We start from the raw sequence: 27,158 nt of genomic DNA, 5'->3' as shown, positions 1-27,158 counted from the left end.
GTTTTTCTGGCATGAGGTAGGCCCATCTGGGAAGTTGTGTTCAAGCTTGCTCCCAGGAATACAATTTGTTGGCAGGGTACTAGATGAGATTTCTTTTCGTTTATGGTGTACCCCAGTGAGGTTAGCAGTTTCTTTACAAATGCCAGATGATTTAATAGTATGTCCTGGCTTTCTATCTGAATTAGACAATCATCCAAGTATGGGTATATTTGAATATTTCTTTGCCTGTAGAATGCAATGACTGGAGCTAGCCATTTTGTGAATACCCTGGGTGCAGTAGATAAGCCAAAGGGCAGTGAAGAGAACTGATAGTGCATGTAGCCTGCTCTGAAGCATAGGTATTTTCTGCAAGAGTCCCTTATTGGGATGTGCAAGTAAGCTTCCTTTAAATCCAATGTTGCCAACCAGGCATTTTTGCCTAGCATGGGAAGCAGCTGATGAAGAGTCAGGATTTTGAATTTTGGAATTACCAAAAAGGTATTTAGGATAGATAGGTCCAGGATAGGACGCTGGGAGTTGTCTTTTCTGGGTACCAGGAAAAGTCTGGAGTAAAAACCTTGTCCCCATTCTTCTGCTGGGACAGGTTGAATAGCCCTAATACTTAGAAGAGAGAGAACCTGCTCCTGAGCCTCTGCCCACTGATTTGGGGGTAGGTCTGGCCAACCCTTTGGGGTTGGTAAGGTGTGGAAGTGGAATCTGTATCCTTTGGAAACTACATTTAAAATCCATTTGTCTTGGGTAATGAGTTCCCAGTTTTTTGCATGCAGGGCGATCTTTCCCCATAAAGGTGCGGTCAGTTGAGCAGGGCTTGGAAGGTTTAAGGTTAAGTCATTGTGACAGTTTACCATGGGGGGGGGGTCTTACTACTTCCAGCTTTGGAAGTGGGAGCCCCCCACTGTTTAGGCCTGTGAGTACCTTGAGATTGTGGCCTAGGTGGTCTGCTGTTCCTGGATTTGGATTGAGAAGGCCTGGAAGAGACAGGAAAGGACCAATTCTTAGAAGGCCAATGCCTACTAAATCTGGGAGGCTGTACCTGCAGGAAATCTTTAACAGTTTGCATAGATTTAGCTTTTCCCTCCATCTTTTATGTACTTCTTCTGCTTTGTTGCTAAACAGGCGGTCTTGGTTTAAGGGAGCATCCAGTAATTTGGCTTCAACATGATCTGGCAAAGTTTGCTCCTTAAGCCAAGCATGCCTACTAAGAACAGACCCAGTAACAGCAGCCCTACAAGAAGCCTCTAAGGAGTCAAAACCACATTGCAAAGTATGTTTACCAACTTGTTCAGCAAAATGCATTAAATCCTGTAAATCTTTATTTTCAGCGCAGTCAGGAATCAACATCAATTTCTGTTTAACTAATCCAATAATATGCTGCTGGTACTTTAACATATGAAACTGGCAGTTTAAGGCCCTAATAGCCAAAGTAGCAGAAGTGTATACCTTCTTACCCCATCTGTCCAGGGCCCTGGAATCTCTATCAGAGGGGGTAGGGTTTTTGGCAGTAGTAGCCTTAATGCCTTTGGGTCCCTATGAAATGGTCTCTGGGTCCGCAGTAGGGCTCTTAAAGAGGAACTTATGAAAGTCAGGTAGTCTGTAATACCCATCAGGTTTCCTGGCAGTTGGAGGTAAGGTGTCTGCGGCCAGACTAGATTCCAAGAAGGCATCATCTACAATGTCTAGTTCAGGAGGGATAGCTAAAGGCCTGGCTTTCTCAGCGGAAATGCTCCCTAAGAGTGGGCAAAGTTTCACCAAAAGAGAAATCTTCTGGAGGGGAAGCAGTAGGAATGGAGTCCTCTGCATCAGAATCCCCATAGGTAGATAAGGGCAAATCCTGGTCATCAGAAGAAACAGAAATTTCAGAATCCTGATCAGAAGGAAAATCAGTTCTAGGTCTCAGAGGGAGAAGGGTGGCTTCCCCTAATTACGAGTAATAAGGTCTTCAGCCATTCTTATCATTTGTTTTTTAGGCATATGGGCCTGACCATGTGGTTTGGACATCAGTTTTCTAGGCATGGATCGAGTTTTAGGCCTTGAAGAAGAAGAAGATGGCGTTGGTTGCAAGTCAGTAGGCCTGAATATACACCCTCAGAAGCAGGTGCCTGCACAGCAGCTCTGGACTCATCCAAGGTAGAGACATCCATAGGTTCCATAGTCGAAGAAGCCTCTCATGGCATACCGGACTCCGAATGGGTCTCAGTAGAGGCCTGCGAATCTGAAGTAGTGGGTATCAGGGGCTGCAAAAGCACCTCACTGAGTACCGGCGAACTGGCGACTAGCTTAATGGAAGCGTCATTGGCAGCTTTGGACCTATGCAGTCTGCCTCTGTCTTTATCTGTAAGTTTTTTTCGAATGTCGGTAGTCGGATGGCTTACCGAAGCCATTTCTGGATAATTAAACCGAGTACCAAAATAGTTAGATGCGAAAATGAACCAATGACGAATAGTATGAGGCTTGAATAAGGCACAAAACCGACAGCGAGGGACATCATGGTCTGGGCCTAAGCAAGGAATGCAGTACAAATGAAAATCTTTAAGAGGTATTTGCTTTCCACAAGCAATACAATTGTTACCTTTTACTGACCTTTTGACTGAGCAAGAAAAAGGATCCCCAACTTAGCTTAGCTATATATATAGCTTAGCTTTTTTGATGACTTTGGTTCTGAAACTCGAAAACAAAAATTTCAGGAATCGGCTGACCGGCACTTGCGAACTGCTTCTGCTTTGGGCACCGCACGGCAAGAAAGACTGATGTAATGGCGTCGGCTGCATGCTTTATACCCCTGACTACCTGACATCATGGAAGAAGAGACAGCAACCGACGCAGGACCCAAGACTTTGATAATCAGGCTGGCTGAGGGCTACCTGCAAGCAGATAATCCAAATGTAATGACTGCAACAGTGAAACATGAAGAACATCCAGCTTGTTCCTACCATCTGCCAGCACCTGTGGATTAAACCCCTCACAAATGTCACAAGAACTGTCCAGATGTACTGGGCCTAAACAGTAAACACTCTCCCTCTTGCAAGATGTACCCAGATGATGTACTATGAATATATACACATGTGGATTCATCCTGCAAGATTAAAGGGTATACTTTTTTGTGAGGAGTAAATATAATTGTGAAAGTACAGGTTTAATTTATATAGCACTCTGTCAGGAATGCCCATGTTTTTACATAGGGAAGACAGACAGAAAGTTACATCAACGTATATATGAGTACTTATACCATATAAAAAATGGAGAAGAGTACTAATGCTTACTTAAGCATGTTAGGGAGAATATTGGGCATACTTTTAAATTTATGGTAACTGAGAAGCTAAATAAATCAGAATACGGGGGGGTCCATCGCCACTGTTCTTAGAAAAGAGAGTGTTATATTGGTAAATTTATTAAAACTCCTATATGTGGCTGGGATTAAATGAACATATTTCAGTTATGCCCATTTTAGAATTAAAAGCCCTACAAAAATAAAATATTTTTTTATATATGTGCCCATTTTAAAATAAAAGCCATAAGAGATACATAATTTTTCTCCGGTGGTACTTAATTGTTGTTCAGGTTGGGCATAATTGCCTTTTACTTAATTTTTAACCATTATATTTTTATTGTTGTTTATTATAATGGGTATTAATAAACATGTTTACTATAGTGAGTTTTATAAACGGCTTTAGTATGCAGTATATGTATATTTGTTAGTGTCGTTATTGTTTTAAGATTCAGATATCTGTCTTAATTATTAGAACCATGTGATGAGACACTTTCTACTATTTAAATGATTACAGGTTCATGTTCATTATTTGATGAAGTTTTACGGATGCAAAATGAAAGCACTTACCTTACATTAAAGTGTTTGCTATTTAGGTTCATAGGTAGGTACTAAGCTATCTGCCCGAGGGCATTTATAAGCCTAGCCAGAGTGTGTCGGCTTCGCCGCCCCATTGATTAATTAACTGATCCTCTGTCAAGCAGAGCCAATGAAGTGATCCCAGGGGTGTATTTTCTGTTACCCATTCACTTATCAAGGTTTCTCTTGAAGTGTGTTAGTGAGGGGCTCTGCCTGATGCAATTTGGAATTTTGTTCCAAAGCATGGGGAGTCTCTGTGACAGGAATCTATCCCTCCAGCATGTTCTATTTATTGCTGTGGTGAGGTTTAGCTTACTAGAGCACGAGGCTCGCAGTGGCTTGGATTTCTTTAGGTGGAGCATGTGCCATCAATTCTGAGGTGGACATGGCTTTGTAAGTCAGGCAGAGATCACCTCTGAGTAAGAGATATGCCACTGAGTACAGCCGGAATTTTTTCAGTCCAGCTGCATAGGACATATGTTTGAGGCCAGTAATCCTCTTGGTGAGGTACTTTTGTGGTCTTTTCAGCTGTTGGAAGTGTCTTGTGTGGTACATCCCAAATGGGGAATTGTACTCTATGATGGGTCTAATGAGTAACGAGTAGAGGGGCACTATAACCTCTTTATTTCTAGATGTGAACCCTTTAGTAATTAGATGGGCCACATAGAAGGATTTCCTAACTACTTTGACAATATGATTGTCAAAGGAGAGATTACTATCTACCTGGATTCCCAGATCTCTTATTACCTCTTCTGTATTAAGGGGGCTGCCACCTATGTGGTAATTCGTGAGTGTTTGTTTTTCCCAAATTGGATGACTATACATTTTTTGGCATTTAGCTTGAGGCCATGACTTTGACACCAGGTGTCCGTCTCAGTAAGGCCCTTTTGGAGGATGTCCATGTCAGCCGGAGAGTCAATTATGGCTCCCAGTTTGCAGTCATCAGCAAACTTGGTTAGCCATAGTCCTCCTGTGTTTGCCTGTACTTCTGAGAAGTATATGGTGAACAGTAGGGGTCCCAGGACCGAGCCTTGCGGGACACTACTTGTGACTGGTTTAGAGTCGGACCTGGAGCCCACTATTCTTACCGTGTGAGTTCTGTCTGTAAGCCAGTTGGCAACCCATCTCGTGACATAGGGGTTTATGTTCAGGCTGGTGAGTTTTTCTGTAATACCCGAGTGGGGAATGGTGTTGAAAACTTTGGCGAGGTCAAGGTAGGCTGTGTGAACCACCTTTCCCTTGTCTATGGCCTTGGTGACTGTCTCGAAGAAGTCAACCAGGTTTAGTAGGCATGATCTGCCCTTAACAAAGCAGAACTGGGTCGGGTCAAGTGGTTGGAGGTTCCCAATGTCTTTGTTAATGACTTCCATGATGATGCGGTCATTAGCCTTGCAGACCAGGCTAGTCAGGCTTATGGGACGATAATTACCAGGGTCAGTTCTGGCCCCTCCTTTGTGGAGAGGAATAACTGTTGCTGTGCGCCATTCTATGGGCACGTAGCCTGTGGAGAGGCTGAGGGTGAACAGCGTGTTTAGGTGGGGGGTTAGTTCGTTCTGTAGTTCATGCAAGACGCAGCCTGGGACACCATCTGGTCCCATTGACGCTGTGCTTTTGGCTTTTGAAAGGGCTGTTTTCACCTGTGCGTCTGTGATTTTTGGGAAACTACACTTTTCCGGTATTGTTGTGAGACCTTTTGGAGGTGAGAGGGGGGTGAAGTTTGCACTGAATCTATCTGCCAGGATGTTGGCAATATCAGTAAGTTCAGTATATTTTGTGCTATTTTGCACTAGTTCAGTGCATATCTGCGAGTTGCCACTTAGATTCTTAACATAGCTAAAGAAGGCTTTGCGGTTATCCTTTGAATCCTTGGCTATTTTTCTTTCAAAGTTAGCCTTGGATGATTTCATGAGGGACCTTAGTTTCTTACTGATACTGATCAGGGAGGTCTTTCCTTCTTGGGATTTGCTTTTTTTCTGAACTAGTTTCCTCCTTCTGTTGTATAGCCTGTTTATTGCAGGGGTCCATCAAACTGGTTTCCTTTTCTCAGAGGAGTGAGTCTTGGTTTTGCTAGAGATGGCACAATCCATGCATCCTTGTACGTGCTCATAGGGTGCATTTGAAAAGGTTTCTGCATCTTGGGCAGCATTATCCTTTAGCATGGGGGCTGTGAAACTTTCCACCTCTGTCTTAAGTAAGGTGAAGTTTGCTTTAGAAAAGTTTTTTACTGCGGTTTCCTTAGTTGGGGGTGGTGGTGGGGTGTGGATATCCAGAGTGATTAGTTTATGGTCTGATCTAACCAGTGATGGGTTGACCTCCAGTGTGGAACACCTGTCGCCCATGTTGGTGATGACCAGGTCCAATATGTTTTCACTTCTGGTAGGGGAGTTTACCAGCTGATCCAGGGCGTTTGAGTTGATGAATTCCAGGAAGCACTGGGCCTGGGAATTTGTACTCGAGAAGTTTTCCCAGTGAATGGTAGGGTAATTGAAATTGTCCAATATCAGGGTGTTCGGTAGGATGTTCATGTTTTCCAGTGTCTCCAGAAAGGTGGAGTGGTGGTCCTGGGTCATGGAGGGTGATCTGTAGCAGGCCACAATTTGCACTGCAGATCTGCCCGATGTTAGTTGCACATGGATGATCTCAGAGGTATCATGCTGCACCACTAACCTGGAGGTGTAGGTATCTTTGATGAATATAGATACACCCCCTCCTTTTGTGTTTCAGTCTGTGTTCTGTGGCCAAAACGTGTGGCATGAGTTGTAGCCCGGTAGTGCTGGGGTGCTCTCTGGAGCCTTGAACCAGGTTTCAGTTAAAGCACAAATGTCGATATTCTCCATACTGAGGAGTGCTTCGAGCGCGTGCATTTTGAGATTTAAACTCCTGGCATTGAGTAGCATAACCCTCAGTTATTTGTTAATTGTTAATCTGGAGCATTTCTCCCCGGGCCTCCGCTGAAAACAGGCTCTGTGGAACCTAGTCGGACTTTCCTGGTCAACAAATGATAAATAAAAAAAAAAAAAAAAAAAATTGTGCTGTTTACGGAGGTGGGTCTGACTTTTGAGCCTTGCCTAAAAAAAGCACTATGGGGGCAGCAAGAGCCTTGGCCAGTATTCGAAAGCCTAGGGTTGACAGGTGCAAGCCGTCTCTTGAGAAGCAATGCGGCTTATCGAGCATGTTGTCCCAGGCTGACAGACACTGGATCCCCTTTGAATGACACCAGAAGCTTAGCCAATTGTTGAAATTGATCATTTTCTCTTTATACTGAGGTATCATTCTTGGTGAGGGCAGGATGCTACTCAGGGTCAGGGTTATACCAGCCTGGGCTGCATGATCAGAGAGCTCTTCCATGTCTCTTTTCATGTAGTCCAGGGAGGTACGTCTCAGGTCATTCACACCAACATGATCAATGACAGAGTCATATTTGTACTTGTTCTGGAGTGACCTGAGTGCTTGTGTTATGTGGTGGATTCTGGCACTCGACAGGCAGCTAACAGTAACCTTCTGCTTGTCCAGCCTAGTGAGTGAGACGTCAGTGTGCCTGACTATAGAGTCACCTATTACTAGTGTGTTAGGTATGTTATTTCACCTTAAGGGCTGTGATTGTGTGGCACACTGATTTTGTGTTTTATGTGTTGTTTGGTTTGTGATGGAAAGTGCAGGTTGTTTGGGTGTCTGCTTTGGAGGTCTCTGACTCTTGCAGGTTTCTGGAGCTGGAGCAGCATGTGGTTTCTTTTTACATTTATTTCACAGTTTTTTGTTTGTTTGTTTGTATATTATAGGTTCCACTATCTCTGGTTATGTCCATACCCTCCTAAACACCAAACTGACAAGTGTGTCCGGAGGGGTTACCACCCAGACCATGGGTGGACCTGCACAAAAGGTCTCAAGGAAAACAGATTCCTCAGGGGAAAGGGCTTTGGTAGTTCAACCTCCCCGTCTCTTCACTTCTAAAAAGTCACCAAAAGAGGCAATGTCACAGAGATTTTGGGGAATCTTCCAACTCATTGAGGTCAGTATCCTTGGTTAATGACTTCTGGGGTGCATGTCAGGTAACCAAAGGTAGTTTTGATGAATACATAAAAATGGAAAACAGTTCAGTGAAACTACTTTTATCAACAGCAGAAATTGCCTTTTTCTCCAGTGTGGGGGTGTTCTCCCACATAGGAAATTTATTTCCATTCGCCGAAACTACCTTCATGACACAACACATATCTCACTCCTGAGGGGAGTCAAGATGTCTCATCTTGCATCAATGCTTCTTGTCTGGGATAACAAATTTTGGAGAAGATAAGGAAACATCAAAGGAACCATAGACCCTGGGCTGTTCAAGGCCTTTAGATGTAGGTTGTCCCTGAAAAAGCTAATGAGACACAAAAGTGTCAGGAAGACTGGAGGATCTGGCTGGATTTGACCAGGAGCATGGCTGCACTATCCTTAAAAGGATAGGATCCCCTATGTGAACTAGAACTCCAAATCTGGATGAATAGGTCAGGACCTCCTCTGATATGAGGATATAGGAAAATCCAGCAACCTGGCAGGATCCAAGGCTGAGAAAGGAGCCAAGCTGTCGAAGGCCAAGGCCCCCAGTGGCAGGGATGGCTCCAAAATCTCAGAGTTGATGCCAACCTCATGCCCCTGGCAATAACGTCTTAGCTCTGGGATGCAGCCAACTCTGAAACTGCCACAGTCAAATGCATCAAAGACAAAGCCAGAGCCAAATACATCTAAGCTGTCAATCCCGATGGAGGATCCATGCAGAAAGAAGTCAGACCCATGACCACTGCATCTGAAGGGCAGACCGATGAAGGAGCAACCACAAAAGGGACAGGATGGGCAATCCTGTCCAGCCTTCGAGCAGAGGTGGAGGGAATGATTCCCAATTCAATCTACGTTTGTAGAAAAGTATATGTTTCCTTGTCCAAATCTACCTCTCTAACACTAAGACAGGATCTCACGGACCTACAGGATGATATCAAGGACAGTTTAGTGGAAGAGTGTGGCGGCCTGCTCTGAGATCTGGTGCCTCTGCAATGGAGGATCAGAGCCAAGATGGAGACAGCTCTGAGGAAACCACCAGCTCTGGGGTAGTGGAAAGAGTAGGACAGCAGTACTGAGGATCCACAGACAAGAAGAGACTCGGCACTTCTGAAAGCCACAACCAATGCTGTGCCAACACCAGTACCAAAGACTCAAGGGATCAGGACCTGGACTGTGCTGATGATGGACCTAAAGGGATAGCCGATGAAACAGAAGGCTGTGGAGTCTTCTGAACTGGCTCATCTAAGGCTGATACATCAGCAGATCTTTTTCTGGATTCCCTCTATCTCTTTTTCATTTTCCCTCTCTTAAGACCTAAAAAAGAAGTTATGTTCTTACCATAACGTTCCATCTGAGTAGTAGACTTCATTCTTCTGCACATATGGGTATACGGATCCGATTCAGATCCGAGCCAGCAAAACTTTTCAAGCATCAGCTCCGAGCTCCAAGCTCCTCCCTTACCTATATTACATCACTTCCTCCTATCTAGCCCCAGATCAAGTTTGCTGACACTAAATGGCAACATAACCACAATCCTAAAACAGGGAAAACCTGAAGAGTGAGGGGGATGGAGGGAGGGAAGGTGCAGAAGAATGTACTCAGATGGAACGTTATGGTAAGAACATAACTTCTTTATCTGAAGTAGTTGACTTCATTCATTCTGCACATATGGGACAGAGTCCCCAGCTACTAGGATTCCTAGGAGGCCCTTATGGAAGGATATTTCTGAACACCGCAGAACCAAAGGATGCTCTCCCTCTAGAAATAAGATCCAATTTATAATGAGAGATGAAAGTGTGAGAATTGGCCCAAGTCGCTGCCACACAAATATCGTCTAACAGAACTCTTGACCAGAAAGTTGCAGAAGTGGCCAATGCTCTAGTGGAATGTGCCTTCAATACACCAGGAGGAGATAAACCTTTGTCCTTATAAACCTGTGCAATACAAGGAGTGATCCACCTTGCTAAGGACACTTTTGAAACTGCTTTGCCCAGAAATGGTTTAGAAAAAGAGACAAACAATTGATCCGACTTCCGGAAGGGTTTAGTCCTATGGAGGTAAAAATGAAGCTGTCTATGGACATCCAATAAAGCTTATGTTCACCTCTATTTTGGAAATTTGGGAAGAAGACTGGCAAATTTATAGACTGATTAATATTGGATGCTGAGGACACCTTGGGAAGAAAGGAAGGGTTCGTACGCAGCGAAACCCTACTCTTGTGGAAAACCAAATAGGGAGGCAAGGAGGATAAGGTCTGCAACTCTGAAACCCTCTTGGCTGAAGTGATAGCGACCAAGAAGGCCGTCTTCCGCAACAAAAACTTCATCAGAACTGAAGCGGCTGGCTCAAAAGGGGTAGAGGTCAAAGCCTGAAGGACTAAAGTCAGATCCCAAGGGGGCACTGTTTCTTTAACTGGTGGTCGCAATAAAAAAGTGCCCTTCAGGAAAGCTTTACACAATCTGGCAGAAGCCAGAGCAACCTTATCTTCACCCACATGAAAATTAGAGATGGCAGCCAGCTGAACCTTGATGGTGAAAGCACTTGCGCCTGATCGAAAAAGATCGGCTAGAAAATCCAGTATGACCGGAATGGGGGCTGTAAATGGGTTCAGATTGTGCTGAGAGGCCCAAATGCAAAAATGTCTCCACTTGCTATTGTAGAGTTTCCTAGTGGAGGCTTTAAGAGAAGCTACCAGGATATTCTTAACAGGGGACGAAAGTCCGGGAGTCCTGATGATCATGGTAACTGGAGCAGCCACGCCGTCAGCTTCAGACTGTCCAGGTTGGGCAGGAGCAAGCCTGACGGGTGAGAAATCAGATCCGGGCATGGATCTAGAGTCCATGGAGGAGCCAACAGGTGAGACCATAGGAAGGGAAACTACACTTGACACGGCCAGAAGCGAGATATGAGAATGACTTTGCACTGCAGCCAGCAAGCTCTCTGAAGGAACTTCGGAATAAGAGGTAAAGGGGGATAAGCATACAGTAGCCTGGGAGGCCAAGCATGGACTACAGCATCCCTGGGGACATCCCCCAGAGGTGGGGTTAGAGTGAAGAAGTTGCTGCACTTCGCGTTGGAAGGAGATGCGAAGAGATCGCAGCAAGGTTGACCCCAAACACGGAAGATCTTCTCCGCCACTGATTGTTTCAGGGACCACTCGTAAGGCAGAAGGATTGCCCTGCTGAGACTGTCCGCTAGAATGTTGGGAGTGTTCCGGGATATGCGTTGCTATGAGAAAACAACATGACAAAGGGGGTAGGATCGGGTCCCTCCCTGTTTGTTTATATACCAGACTACAGACATGTTGTCTGACTGAATGGCTACCGTCCCCGGAGGTAGGATGGCTCTCAATGCTAAAAGCACTGCCCTCATCTCCAGGACACTGATGTGTAGCTTGGTCTCTGGAGGGGACCACGTGCCTTGGACTGTTCTTCCCAGGAAGTGCCCCCCCCCCACCCGAGCTGGGAAGTGTCCGTGGTCACCATGGCTTGGGCTAGAAAGCTGCGGCCCATGGAAATGTCCGCCGATTGAAGCCACCACTGGAGTGACATTCTGCATGTCCGATTGATTCGGATGTGGAAATTCATCGGAAGGTCTAGCCAGGACCATTGAACTGCTAGATTCCATTGAAGGACTCTCATGTGAAGACGTGCAAGAGGGAGGATAGAGATTGTGGCTGCCATCGAACCCAGGGCCCTGAGAACATCGGCTGCTGTGACTACCGAGTGATCCAAGATCGCCGATACATGGAGTCTGAGATTTTCTATCCTTTCCAGGGTGAGAAAAATCTTTGACTGAATCGAATTCAACCTTGCCCCGATGAAGTCTATGATCTGAACCAGAGCCAGGCGGAACTTGTTGATATTGATCGTGATGCCTAACTTGTGAGCCAGACCGAGGAAGTAGTGTAGGGCCTGACACAAGAGACGTTTGGTGGATGCAGCGAAGAGCCAGTCGTCTAGGTATGGGAATACCTGAATGTCCTGAAGTCTCAGGTGAGTTGCTACGACTGTCATAACCTTGGTGAACACCCTGGGGGCTGTGGTGAGACCAAATGGTAGGGCTCTGAATTGAAAGTGACTGGCTCCTAGCTGGAAGCGCAGAAACATCCTGGAGCTCCTGTGGACCTTGATGTGATAGTAAGTGTCCTGGAGGTCTAACGAGCACATCCAGTCGCATTCTCACAGAAACGGTAGAATGGACTGCAGAGTGACCATCCGGAATTTTTGTTTCTCTACCGACAGGTTGAGGACAGACAGGTCTAGAATGGGCCTGAGGTCCCCAGTCTTCTTTGGCACTAAAAAGAACCTGGAGTAGATGCCTGATCAGGATTGATCTGGGGGGACCGGCTCGATGGCTCGTTTTTGTAGCAGCTTCAAAACCTCTAAAGCAGCCTCCCTGTGAGCGGGTGGAACATCTGGAAGTCGTGCTGGAGTTATGGGACATGAAATAAAGGGAATAGAATACCCTCTGGATATGATGTTTAACACCCAGCGGTCTGCAGTAATGGACTCCCATGCTGCTTGATGTAAGGAAAATCTTCCCCCGACTGCCTCTAGAGTAGAGCAGCCAGGCAACCCCTCAGGGTTGCTGTGCGGGTCTGTCGGCAAAAGGTTCTCTAGACCTGAAGTTTCTGGGACCCTCTCTGCCTCTGGGGCGGCGTCGGTCTTGTCCCCCTCTGCCTCTGGGGGACAAATATTTTTGAGTGTCACGAAAGGACTGTGATTTCCGGAACCACATCTTCTTTTGCCCCTTTTGGTTCCTGGAATAGGACCTCTGGGGGTTAGAGAAGTGGATTCCGATGGTTGACAAAGTCTTTCCATCCTTCTCACTCTGGGTTAGTGTGTCACGTACAGTCTTCCCAAATAGCGATGATCCATTGAAAGGGGTGTTGATGAAAGATGCCTTAAAGGGGTCCGCAAATTGACACAACCTGATCCAGGCGTAATGCTTATGCCAGCAGCCCTAGCGGCTCCCTCCGTAGCATGAGAGAGGAGACGCATAGAGGTATTAGTCACTGATTTCAGTGTAGTCATCTTCGCAGTGAAAGACTGCTTGTCCTGCTGTGACAGAGACTCCGGGGGGTGACTCAGTTAATTCAGATATAAGTTCTCACTGTAGTTGAATAACATGTGCCAAGTAATTCAGCGCACAAACAGAAAATGTCACTGACGAGTACATGCGCTTCCCGAAACGATCCATCGACCTGGACTCTTTGTCTGGTGGATGAACCGAGGAACTCTCCTGTGCCAGTTCCTTCTTTGTGGCAGCTGCAACCACCAAAGCATCTACCGGGGCTCCTTTAGACCATGCCTGCCTGTCTGACGGCGGGAAAAGAATTTTGTCTGGCCTTTTGGGTGTAGGCTCTACGGTGTCAGGATCCTTCCATGCCCTAGTGGTGATGAGGTCCACCAAAGGGTCTGCTGGAGGGGAGACCCAGGAAGTAGATGGGCCCACGCCAAAGGCCTCTAAGAATACGGACTCATCCGCAGAGGGTTTGGGGGCTGACCAACCTCCTCTTTGGCAGAGGATCTCCATAATGTCTCCGAAGGAGACGTCCTCGGTAGGTGATCTAGGGGAACCCTCTCCTTCATCCAAGTCCGTATCAGTGGTAATGGACTCAGGAGAGTCCAAGTGCCTCCTCTTGCACTTGCGCTTATGAGGTTCCTCTCCAGTGGGACTCTCTGGAGAGGATTCATAAGCCTCCGGGGGTTCCCTGAGGGGAACAACTTGGGGTTGCTTTGGCACGGGCTGTCCCTGAGACAGAGTAATGGGAGCAGAATCCAAAATCAGAGGGGTCTGGGTATGATCCGAGTAGGTGAGCTGTGGTCTCAACCCCTGGGAGAGAACCCTTTCCACTGCCCTGAATGCCGATGGAGAGCACACCTCCATAGAATGTAAGGATGAGGCTCTCGCCGGCACCAAAGCAGGGATCGGAGCCGACGGCGGGGTAGTCCAGGCACCGAGGATGGGATCCAAAAGAGTGAGATCTCGACCCTTGGGTCCGACTCCCCGACCACGGCTCTGAAAGACCTCTGGATCCGAGATTGGATCCGAGGAACTCAAGGTAACGGCCGGCGTTGAGGACACAAGAACCATCCGCACCAACCCAACAGCTCCGAAAGGTCTCGGACCTGAGAACCCCGAAGCATCGGCCGGATTGGGGAAGGAGCAATAGGGTGGAACATAGTTGAAGAAGGACCCTCTCCAATGGGAGAAGGCCCTGGTAAGACCCCCATCTGAATCTGGTTCTGAATGAACCTCCTCATCAGCCTGTCCATATCAAGGTCGGAGACGCTCAGAGTCGACCTGGAGGAAGCAACCGACTCGGGTCTGGGCCAGATCTGAGGGGAGTGCCTCGGCTCCGATGACTCCATCGGCTCCGGCGAGAAATGGGGAGAGCGGAGCCAAGGAGAATGAGACCTGGGTACCTTTGAAGAGGGGCTGGAAAAAGATTCCCTGTCCAGTCCCTCTCCTTGTGGCGCTTCTCCTTCTCCCTTCTGTCCCTATCTCTCTGGGATGACTCCGATGAAGCAGGCCTGGTGGGAGGTTGAGTCCCTGCCTGCACAGTGTCACTGGCTGGAGAGGAAACCAAGGCAGACTCCAGGGCAGAAGCTGGTAGCAGACCCTTAGCCACAAGCTTAGCCCGACGATCCTTCAACGCCCTAGGGTTAAAGCCTGAACAAATGTCGCAGGATGCAGACAGATGGGCGACCCCTAAACAGAACACACAGAGTGTGGCCATCAGCTGGTGAGAACTTATGATCATACTCTGTGCACTTCTTAAATAGAACCTTAGTCTGTTCAGCCATAGTAGAGACAGTAAAAGCCCTAACGGCCCACTCACACACACACTTAACAGGGATTGGGCCTAGGCGGGAAACCAGTATCACAAACAAAACACTTAAAACTAACTTTTTTTTTTTTTTACAACTAACACGATGGCCAAATGCAAAGGGAGGAAAAAAGGGAAAGGTACTCACACTCAACTAATCACAAAAAGACCAAAAAACCTTACCCACCTTGCTTAGAGCTCAGAGACCACGATGCTGACTCTTAGAGCGGCAAATGAGACCTGGGGCTAGATAGAAGGAAGTGATGTAATATAGGTAAGGGAGGAGCTTGGAGCTGATACTTGAAAAGTTTTGCCGGCTCGGATCCGAATCGGATCTGTATACCCATATGTGCAGAATGAATGAAGTCAACTACTTCAGATCCTTATCTTCCTTTTTTCTCTTTCCTTCAGTCTTTTTGCTAGCAAAGTAGCATCAGCTTCAGAAAGAGATGAAGCTGAAATGGCAGAGGTGGGAAGAAGCCCTTTCACCACAAGCTTAGACTGTCTATCGACCAAGGTCCTAGTTCTGAAGGAGGCACAGGCCTCAAAGTTCTGTTCAAGATGAGCTGTCCCCAAACAGTACACACAGTGGTCATGCGAGTCTGCAGGGGTAGGTTGTGGCCACATTCAGTAAGCTTTCCAAATCCTGAAGTCTTTTTAGCCACACAGAAAACAGCTTCAGACCTTATAGAAAAAAACGGTACCATGATCAAATGGCAATAAAGGTATGACAGTTACAATAAGGCAATGGCAATAAAGACAATACAAAAGTACAAGCATCACACATAACCTTCTCAAGAAGAAAGGAGAGGAGCAAAATGAGATCAATACAGAAAATTGTAATTTTAGCACAAAAATTATTTGAAAAGATACAAGAGTACTTATCTGTGTGGAGTTTAAGAGACCACATGTGATTTTAAGTGATGCAAACATGAGTGCAGCTTGAGCTTCACAGCCAAGATTCTAAAGTACCGGCACCAGATCTGATCAGTTCTGACAAACAACAGGTTGAGGCAGATGGAACAGATAACACCGTATACATTACTAAATGTCATAGGGCACAGTGGTTAGGAAAGTTACTGATTCAGTCATTTAGGATTGACCATTTAGTGTTTTGGGAAGCTGGGTCTTCATAATTAATAGGAAGAGCATTGAGAATATTACGCAACTAGGCTTCAGCTACTGGAGGTCTCTCTGACTTAAAGAAGCATACACTGTTGTATCACCTGTTAGCAGTGGGGTGCTAAATCTTCATTGTTTCTTGATTTACAAGAAGGTGCTTGCAAGTGGCTAGTGGCAAAATGTCAGTTTTTGGGGACATGTGTACTTATGTAGTCAGTGCATGTGAACACAGTATGTGCTGTCATGGGCACACACTCATACCTAGCTGCAGGACATTTCAGACAATGATGTAAAATGCTGATTGATGATAGAATGAAGCAAATGACTTAATGAAGGAGAATCCTCTTGTAGATATGCGTATATGGTTAACAACATACCTATTACATTCCCTGTTGTCAAGGGGGCATAGCTGATGAGTCCAAATCAAAAATATGTTTACTGGGACCTCCAAGATGGCACACTCATAAAACAGCTTTAACTTCAGCTCTCCCAGTGTAAAAAAAACTGAGAGCGAAGGGTTAGTAATTCTGACAGTTTTGGTAAAATTCAGTTACAGGCTAATAAGAACACTACCTGGATGCCATCAAAGAAGAAACTTAGGGAACCTGAAAGAAAATCAACTAGAAAAGGTGAAGAGAAAACATTGACTGGGAAAAATCCTGCATCTGGTCTGCAAAAAGCAGTTCAAGCTCAAGCTTTGATACAAGACATGGTTTCCAGTAATTTAGAGGAAAAAATACATGAAATTTGCAGAGACAATCTTCCTTGCTGGAGTTGGAGATGAGGAGAAACTAGCTATCATTATTTCAGTCGGCTGCCTCTCAGGCAGGAGGGATAATCAGATGCTGTCTCAGTAGTCCGTGGCATAGGTCTACAGCACGGCTCTTGACATTTTTTGTGTGGCAGGCTGCGCATGAAGAAATTCAGGCATTACTTACAAAATTTGTTGAAACCATCACTGAACTCCATTGAGAAGGTAATATCCCAACTCCTTTCATAGTGAAGGAAATTCACTGGAGGGCTTCTGTGGTCCAGACAAATGTAGGCTTGTTACGCTCCCTTTGTTACTCCTACAGTTTTCTAATGACTAACAGTGTGAATACAGGATGGAATGGAGAGCATCCGAATACAGTGTCAGTTTGTAATTTGTGGGGTTTTTTTTCCAGTAGGGCATAACATCATCAATCTTTCTTTCTCTGAAAATGTTCATGAGGTGTTCTGATTCATAGGGTTTGCCATATAATTATGCACAATACTACAGTCCTGTGGTATGAAATTAAGCTGGGCAGCAAGCATTTTTACAATGCTACAGTTATGTGATATGAAAATAAGGCAGCACTCTCTTGTATTCATTGTGCAGGTTACACTTGAATTTTTGAAATCATACTCTTATCCGTGTTTAATTTGTAGCAATTCATCTTCAAGGGAGAATAAATATCCTTGCAGATAGATTAAGTCATAACAGTTCTTCAGGAGCATAAGTGACATTTAAATCTGGTTGAGATACGGAACTTAATGTTCACATGGGTAACTCTTGACCTCTTTGCTGGCTGTTGCAATGAAGAATTGTCAAAGTTTAGTAGGAAGGTAAAACACATAATTTCCAGGTACTGGCTCTCTTTCCAAAGGTTCTGGGGCCCTTGCTGGCTTATCAATGGTTTCTTTTTTCTGCTATAATTCACTGTCAGCTCTTGACAGCATCATCTCAGGGCTGACATTCTGGTTTAGCAGTACAGTAATGGCTGTTTCACATCTTGCATTCGATAGTGTTATTGCGGACTTAATTTTCAGTCAAGCTCCATTTTTTTATAAGTGACACTGGTACTGCAGGAAACAGACCACTAGAAACTATTTGAATATAATTTTTTTTTTTTTACACTGATGCCAACATGAAGATCCCAATACCAGCAGGTGGGGCTTCCTGATACTCACTGTAATTGTCAGTGCAGTAATATCTTTTATTACTAATAGGAATTACCAGCAGTAAGTATCCATTCATATGCCATGACTTCCAAAGCTTTGGATATCCCCAAAAATCGAGAACAGCAGCAGGATGCTCAAAGGCAAAAACGAGAGCAACCTGTACTGTCTTCCATTTTATTTTCCACGAGAACAATGGGCAGTTCTTTGGATTTGTCCAAGCATATTCCAGGGATACTACAGTAAGTGCCCAATTTTGGAACGTTTTACTTTCTAATTGCTAAATTTGCTACAATTAACAGTTTCACGTTGTTGTACTCTGAATTAACTTGAGTATCTTTCTTAAGTGTTCCCATAGGAGACAAACTCCTCTTAAGGATTATCACTGTCAGCACTTTTTTTTAGAAGGAAGCAACCATATTTTGTCCTACAAATGTTCCCTTTCTTACCTCTGCTGTTTTCTAATGACTGACAAAGTGAACAGAGGACAGAATGGAGAGTATCTGGATCCAGTCTTAGTTCATGATTTATGGGTTCTTTCAGCGTTTATTTTTAAGGTAAGGCATTTAGGTTTTGTCCTGTGAACACTGTGCAATGTTTAATAAGAAAACCCTGCTTTGTGTGGCCTAAAATCTTCTGAGCCTTTCTTAAGCATAAAAAGGTTATAACATTGGGCCAAGGAGTGTCTGCCCCTCTCAGGGTAAGAAAGCTTTCCACTAATGGTACATGTAAGGAAGGTGAGGTAAGAAAGAAAGCCAGGAAAAAAGAAAAACCTTTACATGTAATGTTGAAAGATTTTATAGGCAATACAGCCTGTGGTCACTTACAGTTCAATAGCTTCAGTTCCACTGAGGTACACTTTTGTCTGCCACCAGCCGCAGTGTCTATTTATTTCGCATTCCTAAGTATCAGTGCCCCTTTGAAGGCCATTAGTGGAATCATAGTGTCTCAGCCCAGGTATTCCTCACTTAACGTTTCCACTATTATCACCAAAGTGTTCAGGTCCCAAATATTTGCAGCAGATGAGCAAATGGCATTTCCCACTGGAGAGTGATGTCCTCATTTAGATATCCCAGCTTTACTCATTTAGGGATTGTACGGTACATTCAATGAGCCAACATTTATGGCAGTTTATGAAAAGCAGCCGCTACTTGGACCCCCAGCACTGTATCCACGGGACAGATGCCACTCTTGAAGTTGCCTTCCCTATTGATGTTTGCCATGGCTCTTTTTGACAACAAATGCTTTGCTGAAGAACATGCTGTAGCATGACAAAGGGTGCATGCACCATCTGCTTCACCCAGAGAGCCTTCCATTACATGACTGACTCTGCCAGTCAAAACAACAAGACAGTCCTCTCAAGAACGGACGTCTTCTATTCTGACAAGCAGGAGGAGCTGGTCTGTTAATGACAGCTTTATTGCCCACTGGTACACAGTACTGAATAAGAAGAATCATTTTCAGTTAGCTACCATCTTAAGAATGTTCCCTTAAAGGAGGCTCTCAGGTCCTCCACTCAATGCCAAAGGGGCATTTAAAATGTGGAGGAAAAGAGACATCAGACAATTGCAAAATATATTTTTGCATTACAGTACTTTCCTATGTTACAAAATGCAGCTAAAGTTCATCCATCTGATGCCTGCCATCATTTTTGGGAAATGTATGTTTAACAAAAAAATGGAGAAAGCCTTCCATCTCCTTCAAGCTGTGAGGAGGATGAAAAAAATCCTACATAAACCATACTGTATTTCCTCTTAGTCTGAACACTAGATTTACTAGCTCAAAAAACAAAAATTAATTTTCATTTGTCTTTTGCCCAGAATGAGTTACTAAATGTAATTAAGGACTATTCAAACTAGTATTTCTAAGAACTGCCATCACCTAAGAAAAGATTTACTCATTTGTTGAAGTTTTATGCACCTAGCTATTTGGCTGTACCTTCTTTCATTTCATCTTCTGAAGATCTGCTGTTTGAACTATCCAAACAACTTGCTAACTTGCTGATTCTCTGCCACCTAATTCTAAAGAGGCAGATGAATTTAGCAGGATCCAAGAATAAATTATATTTCTGTGCAGGAAAATGATGAACGATTTTGCTGTAATACGACCTAGCTGAGCCAAAGGAATCGAAGATGACAGCTGTTTTTTCACCTTCAAATCAATAACAGAGAATACTGGAACCCACATAAGTTATGTAAGAAGGTGTATGCTTCAAGCTACCTAGACCCACAAGATGCAGTACCATAGGTGATTCTGATGGAAATTGTTCAGTTGAACCAAAGCATTGCTGTTTTCTTCTATTAAAGAAACACTGCCATCACTGAGCATTGCTGTTTTCTTTTATTAAAGAAACACTGCCATCACTGAGCATGGCTGATTTCTTCTATTAAGGAAACACTGCCATCACTGAGCATTGCTGTTTTCTTCTATTAAAGAAACACTGCCATCACTGAGCATTGCTGTTTTCTTCTATTAAAGAAACACTGCCATCACTGAGCATTGCTGTTTTCTTCTATTAAAGAAATACTGCCATCACTGAGCATTGCTGTTTTTTTTCTACTAAAGAAACACTGCCTCCACTGCAACTTAACAGCTGATAAGCTTAGTAAAGTGCAGTTATGACACTGTGGATGCCAACTTCAGAACTTGCTACAAGTGCTGTTTTCATAAATATGTGCATCTCAGAACTCAATACTTTCCTGGAGGTGTTAAGGGTCAGCTTCTGGGTGCCCTTTGAATCACAGCTTTGTTTATTTTTTCGTTCATAATAATTGATGAAGAGAATGGAACAGAACAATTAAACTATGGAAACGTTATGCAGATTTTGCAACCCCTTATTCTAAAATGTTCCCACAAAATTCCACCCAAATCCTGTCTTCTGTGCTGTAAACTTAATAGGCAACACTAAAAAGATCAAAACAATTATCAGAAGAACGAGCAGTTACAGCACCGAGGAACCCTTCATTCTATTATCCTACTTTACCCCCATCCCAGGGACTAATGAATATTCATTTTCAGCTCACTGGTTTCTGGTGACAGCAAACAGGCACCCCTAAAGTCAGTTTTGCAGTGCTAACAGGTTACACCACAGGATTACATTTAAGTCTGGTTCCAGGACTTTTTTTGGTTACTCCGAGAGATTAGATCCACTTGACTATTCCTTTATTTCAACAGAAATTGGTTATTTTAAGTGTACAGTTGGTGCCTGTTGCAGTACAAGGGATTCCAAGATTCTTCTTGTGACAAAGAAGGAACGTCAGTAAAGGCCAATTCAGGATCTCACAAATGTGAAGAAAGTGATTAATACAACAAAGTTCAGGGTGTAGATACAGTAAACACTACCTCCTCTCTGGATACTGGATGAATTTATCAAGGAAAAAAATGATACTGATACTATAAATCCTGTTTTGATGCAGGATGCTTACTTAAACATTCCCATCCAGAAGGTTCACAGGGAGTTTCTTAAGAGTTAATGCAGAGCCCCCTAATACATGTATGCCTGGTTTGCATTTTTTCTGCTGTGACCAGAGTGTTCACCTAATGTCTGGTTAAATATTTGCTTAACTTAGGTTTGTGGAAGCTCAGATCTACCATTATCTGGATTTGGGATTTGCTTATCTGTTTAATTAAACTTTATAAATGGGAAGTTTTGACTGGCTGTAGCTCATTTTCAGCACTGGCCTGGTGATACAAGTTCCATAGAGGATACAAAAAAAAAAAACCCACAGTAGCATACCTAAAATAAATTACAAAAATACGAAAAGTTTAGAATGAGAAGCGCACAAAAATAAGACTATGAACACCAGAGTAGTATAATAATTTTGGGCAGCATAGTTAATAGCTTTACAACATGAAGATTAAAATGCAACTGAACCACTACACAAGGAGAAAGAATACTATTGAAGGACAATATTAAATAGATCAGAAAACATGCAGTCCCTCAGACCAAGTCCCGATTATGGTCCAGGTGACCTAGGCTCGATTAATGTCTCAAGTGTATGAGATATGGTGGAGGAAGGATAGGTAAGGGAGGGCATGCACCTGGATACTCTTTGCATTAAATCCTTGGTAGACACAAGCAAAAGGGGCATATTCCTAAGGTAAGTGGGAATAGGCAGGGGAAATGTCTGTGTCACCATGGAGATGAGACTATACATTGCATGTTTGCCTACTGGATGCGTTCAGGCATGCACTGGGGAAATGGAAAGTTATGGCACAAGTACAAAATCCCCTCAGCAGCAGTATGACTTTGCACCAGGATGCCGCAGTCTCCTCACCAACCCCAAACATAGGTCAGGATAAGTCTGGGGATGTTAAAGAAGAGCCCGGTAGACCTGATAGATGAGGAGAGGCACTGTGGCAACCAATGGTCAGCTGTGAGGGATTACAAAAGAAAAGAAAGCATGTAGTCCCTCAAAATGGTCTAGTACAGGCTGAACTATATTCGATGAACTGAGTTGATTCATTGGTACATACCACTTAGTCAAAGAATTAACTGGAAGATATTTGCTATAATGGCATAAAACAGATAATTTGAGACATGGCAGAGAGCTGAGAGAGCTGTAGTAATGACTTCTAGATGTGTGGTCAATTGTGAGCCTGCCAACTATATCATAGTTTTGTTCAAGAGATGAGAAAAGAGAAAGACTTCCAAGATGGGTACATATTGACTAACAGCTTTATTTTAGCTTTCCCAGTCTGTAAACAGAAACCTAGCAAATAAAGCTAGTGGACCTAGATTTCTGGTTAAATTTCAGTAACTGGCTGGTAAGTCCACTGCCTGGATGCCAGGAAAAAATATATATAAAGGACCTTGAGAAACATCAGCTACAAACGGTGAAGAAAAAAAACACAAACTGGGAGAAATACTGCAGCTGTTCAGCAAGAGGCAGTGCAAGTTCCAGACATAACTTCCAGTAACCTACAGGAAAGTATACAGCAGCTGCACACAGACCTGGTTAAAATAAATTAAACACTGATGGAGTATATCAACACAAACAATAAAAAGCTGAAAAAAAATAGAAGAAGCTTTAAACAGATATTCAGATAAGGTGACAGAACTGCAAAACTCAGAGGCTGAAATGAAACAAAGGCTTGCTGAATATGAGACTGCACAAGAAGAGATGTTTCAAAAAATAATACAATTGGAGGATAGAGCACGTAGGGAAAACCTGAGATTTTCTGCCGTTCCAGAGTAGCTGGAAGGAACAGACTGTATTAATTTTATGAAAGCACAAATAAGCAATTGGACTGGTATTCCACAAAGGAATTGTTAATTGGGAAGGGCACATCGTGTGTATGTTCCAAATCTGGTTACTAGAAAACAACCTAGACCTTTAATAGTAAAGCTGCAATCTTATTGGCAGAAAGAGTTGATTCTGACAAAACTGAGACTAAAGGATAAAGTACTAAAAGTGAGAGACAGCAGAGTGTTTGTGGAGAATGACTACTCATTGTAACCAGACAGGAGTAAACACATTCCATTATTTAGGGAAAGTCGAGAAGCAGGCGTGAGACTCAAACTGCTCCACTCAGCCATCTTAAAAATATTTTTCCCTGCAGGTACATGCTAAGGAGGAAATACAAACATTTGCCCAACAAAGGTTGATCTGTGAAACAGAAGGAGGTTCTGCTTTGGGTCCTTCTGGTGATAAGGACTACAGAGAGACTAAGCCCATGAAATCTTTTCCACTTTTTCAAGGGAAAATGCCTGAGAGAAGGAAGAAAACATACGAGTCGATTAGAAAAACTGAGAATACGGTGGAAATGAAACAAAGATAGGATCTGGGAGATGGTGATGAATAGTAATAAAGCTAGTAACGTGGAATTTGACAAATGTAGGGTGATAAAGCAGTACTTGTGAAACAAGACAGAAGAAGAAAATCTGATGATATGGGACTTCTTTGGACTTTGTTAAACTTGTTGGGGACTTTAATAACATGAAGCAGGACATATGCTTTAATGTTCAGGGAATAAAATCAGTAACTTGGAAACTGACAAATGTGGGATTACAACACAATAATTATACTTGTGAAACACGGTAGAACAAGAAGATTTGGAAATATTAGATTTTTGTGGCCTTTGTTAAATTTGTAGGGGACTCTAAAGCATATGCCCTACTTCATGTCATTAATCTTCAGAAAATACTTGGGAGAGGGGAAGAGAAGGGAGAAAGTTATTTGTAAGTAAAACAATTTTTTTCTTAATGGTATTATTTTAAGGATGCATGACTTTCTTTGCAAGCTATGAAGTAAAGTTTCCTCAGCTATTTTTAAATGTAATGGGGATACTAATATAAACAGGTGTGTTTTTTTTTCTGTTCTCCCTTCTTCTGTTTCCTTGTTCAGTTTTATGACATGTAGGCACTGCACTGTTAAAAAAAAGGAGAGAGGAAAGTTCTTGTTAAGACAGCATGATGAGAAAAAATAGTGTGCCTTTTTCTAATGCTTGCATAGGGGAATGACTGGGTTAAGGCCTCTGGCTTTATCCACCAACAAGTTGTAATAGAAAGCAAGTAAATGAAAAAGAATATTGAATATTATAAGGCTTTTCTTTTTTGGTAAACAATGCATCCTTATCAGTTTTATATCTGGTTTGCATGTCCCCTGAAGACAATCTGATAAACAGAAATGGCTTGGAGAAAGTGTTTAAAGCATCCAAGTGTTTTCCCAGCTAGGAGAGCTAGAAAGTTCAAACAAAACCAAACAGCACTTACTAAAAGCACAGGCTGTACCATGCATCTTAGCATGAATAACTTTTCTTTTTGGTTAACTCTAGTCTGTCTGTGTGGCTACCAGTTTAGAACTTTATTAGGAAGGTAAAACTTCAAATTTTGAATATGTACACAGTTTTGCTTGTTATCATTATGTTAACAGTTTTTAGGAGGGTATTGGTGAGTGTTTTTTTTTTGTTTGAAGGCTTTCAATAAAAGAAAATGTTTTGTAAGATATGACATACGAACAAATGGATATGACAAGAAACAACTGTATAAAACACCAAGCTGCCAAACAATACATGCATGTAACAAAACGTTGGAACTAGACATTTTAACAAAAAACAATTATATATAAAATGTGGGAACAATAACTATATAAGAAAATGCTGCTTTCTGTAACGTCTATAAATCATAATGGTCTCACAGATAAATACAAAAAAAGAGTAGTGAACTATATCAAAAAATGTAGAGTGCAAATAACTATGCTACATAATATACACCTGGAATGAAATGAACATGGGAATTTGATAAAGAAATATTTTTCACGATGGTTATTTAACAGAATACCTGGGGTAAAGGAAAAGAGGAGTACTTATATTAATTGCAAGAGGAGCTCCAAGCATGATAGAAGAGGACAAAAAGATAATAATGGTAGATTTGTAGTGCTAAGGGGCTACTGACAAGGGAGGAGGATTACCCTGGCATGTATTTAATTCCACCTAAAACTGCAATAATATAACAAAGGAGGGTAGATTTTTGAAGAAATTTAAATGTTTGGCATGGAAGATGTGAATTCAGTACTAGGAGTTCATAGTGAATTTACATATTATTCCCCAATATATAAAAACTGGGCTAGGCTAGACACGATTTACATTTCACAGGATCATGTGCATTTAATTGAAGGTCTTGAAATACACCCAATAACTATTTCAGATAATGTGGCAATAATAACTAAAATAAAAACACAAGGTAATAAAATAAAAATGAAACACTGGCACATTCCCACTATCAGTTGAAAATAGAGGAATTTAACGAATGGGTTTTGGAAATTACTCAGGAGCTATTAGAGAAGATAGGCATTTCTTCTGAAAATATAGCTAGGGAGTGGGATAAAATTAAAGTGGAGTTTAAAACTAGGGTGGAAATAAAGGAAAGGGAGATAGGAGCAACTGCAGAATGCTAAACAGAAAATAAGGGATTACCTTGATAATATGCACGAGTTTAGAAATACTGCCATCAAGCAACTGTATTTCGATAATAACCCTAGATCACAGATACGTTTAGCACAACTCAGGCAACAGAAAGTAGAAGGGGCTGTTACCAAGCTTAGGGAGCCTATAACAAGGAAGATAAGAGAATCTGTAGAAGCATTAGACATACTTCAGAAATTTTGTGAAAGTCTGTATAAAGCAGAGAAATATGTCAATCAAGAAAGGGCACAAATGGAAATGTTTATGGAAGAATTAAATATGCCAAAGCTAGAGAGAGAGAGGAAGTTCAATTAACAAGATAGCAGGAGATGAGAGAAAAATGGTGATGTATAACCTTTCTACAGGAAAGTCTCCAGGAATAGATGACATTCCTGTGGAAGCTTGGAAGCTAGGATGGAAAAAACTATAAAAGATCTGGAAGGTCTTCTTTAATAGTATCTTAAGAGGAGGAGAAGTACCAGCATCCTAGAAGAAAGCGGTGGTAGCTATAACACCTAAAAAGGGTAAAGATCTATCAGATCCAGCTTCATACAGGCCCAGTTCAATACTAAACCATGATTATAAAGTGTTTATGTCTATAATGGCTAAAAGAATGGCAAAAGTGATGCCAAATTGACAGATATGGATTACTGTGGTTTTGTGGATGGGAGACAAACATTTGATAACATTAAGAGAACACTGATGATCCAAAGGAAAGCAGAATGTAAGAAAATACTACTGTTGTTGGTGGATCTTGATGTAGGGAAAGCATTCAATAGAATGATCTAAGGCTTCATGAGCAGGGCAATGGAAAAAATTGCTTTCCCTGATAACATTATAAAGTTGATTAGGAGTATAGATGAGGGACTGGAGGTGAAAATTAAAGTGGGTGGGGTCCTCTCTAATAATTTCTACTTGAGTAGAGAATCAGGCAGGGGTGTCCTCCTTCCCCTTTGTTGTTTGCATTATTTTAGAACCACTGACAAAGAAAATAAGGGACTCAGAAATTCAAGGATATAATTGATATGGTAGTCAAGAAAAGGTGGTTCATTTGCAAGTGATATTATTTTATACCTGACAAAATGAGAAAGAGACATTACAGTATTGTGGAACATTTTAAGACAGTTTCAAATCTTCTCGGGATACAAAATGAATGAAACTAAAACAAAGGAAATAGCTGTAAATTACGTACTCAAACATGAATTGGTCCAGCATCATCCACATTTATGAGGACATGGTAACATGACGTATTTAGGAGTATGGATTAAAAATAACTGTGTTGTGGTAGCTAAGGATATGTGGGAGGAGACTAAACAGAAGATAATGCAAAAACTAAGAAACTGGAAGCTATGTTATATGGCTATGGATAGCAAGATAAAAGTAGTTAAAATGTTTTTAGTCCATTTAGTTTTATAAACAGGTCAGACATATTTTTATCAATCAGAGGAGAAGCTGTGAATAGCAATTAAAAAAAAAGAGCTGAAAGATATTATC

General features: G+C 42.7%; 1 protein-coding gene across 1 annotated transcript in view; it reads right to left on the bottom strand.

Annotated features, from left to right (window-relative positions):
• Nucleotides 1-27,158, bottom strand: part of ETFDH (electron transfer flavoprotein dehydrogenase) — a 1,111,536-nt gene that overhangs the window by 384,834 nt on the left and 699,544 nt on the right. The gene's annotated exons all lie outside the window — the stretch shown is intronic.

This window comes from Protopterus annectens, chromosome 2.part1 (genome assembly GCF_019279795.1).
Source record: "Protopterus annectens isolate FY-2018-M chromosome 2.part1, PAN1.0, whole genome shotgun sequence".
Classification (NCBI taxonomy): Eukaryota; Metazoa; Chordata; order Ceratodontiformes; family Protopteridae; genus Protopterus; species Protopterus annectens.
Note: the sequence above shows the minus strand (reverse complement) of the source record. Positions and strands in the feature narration are given on the sequence as shown.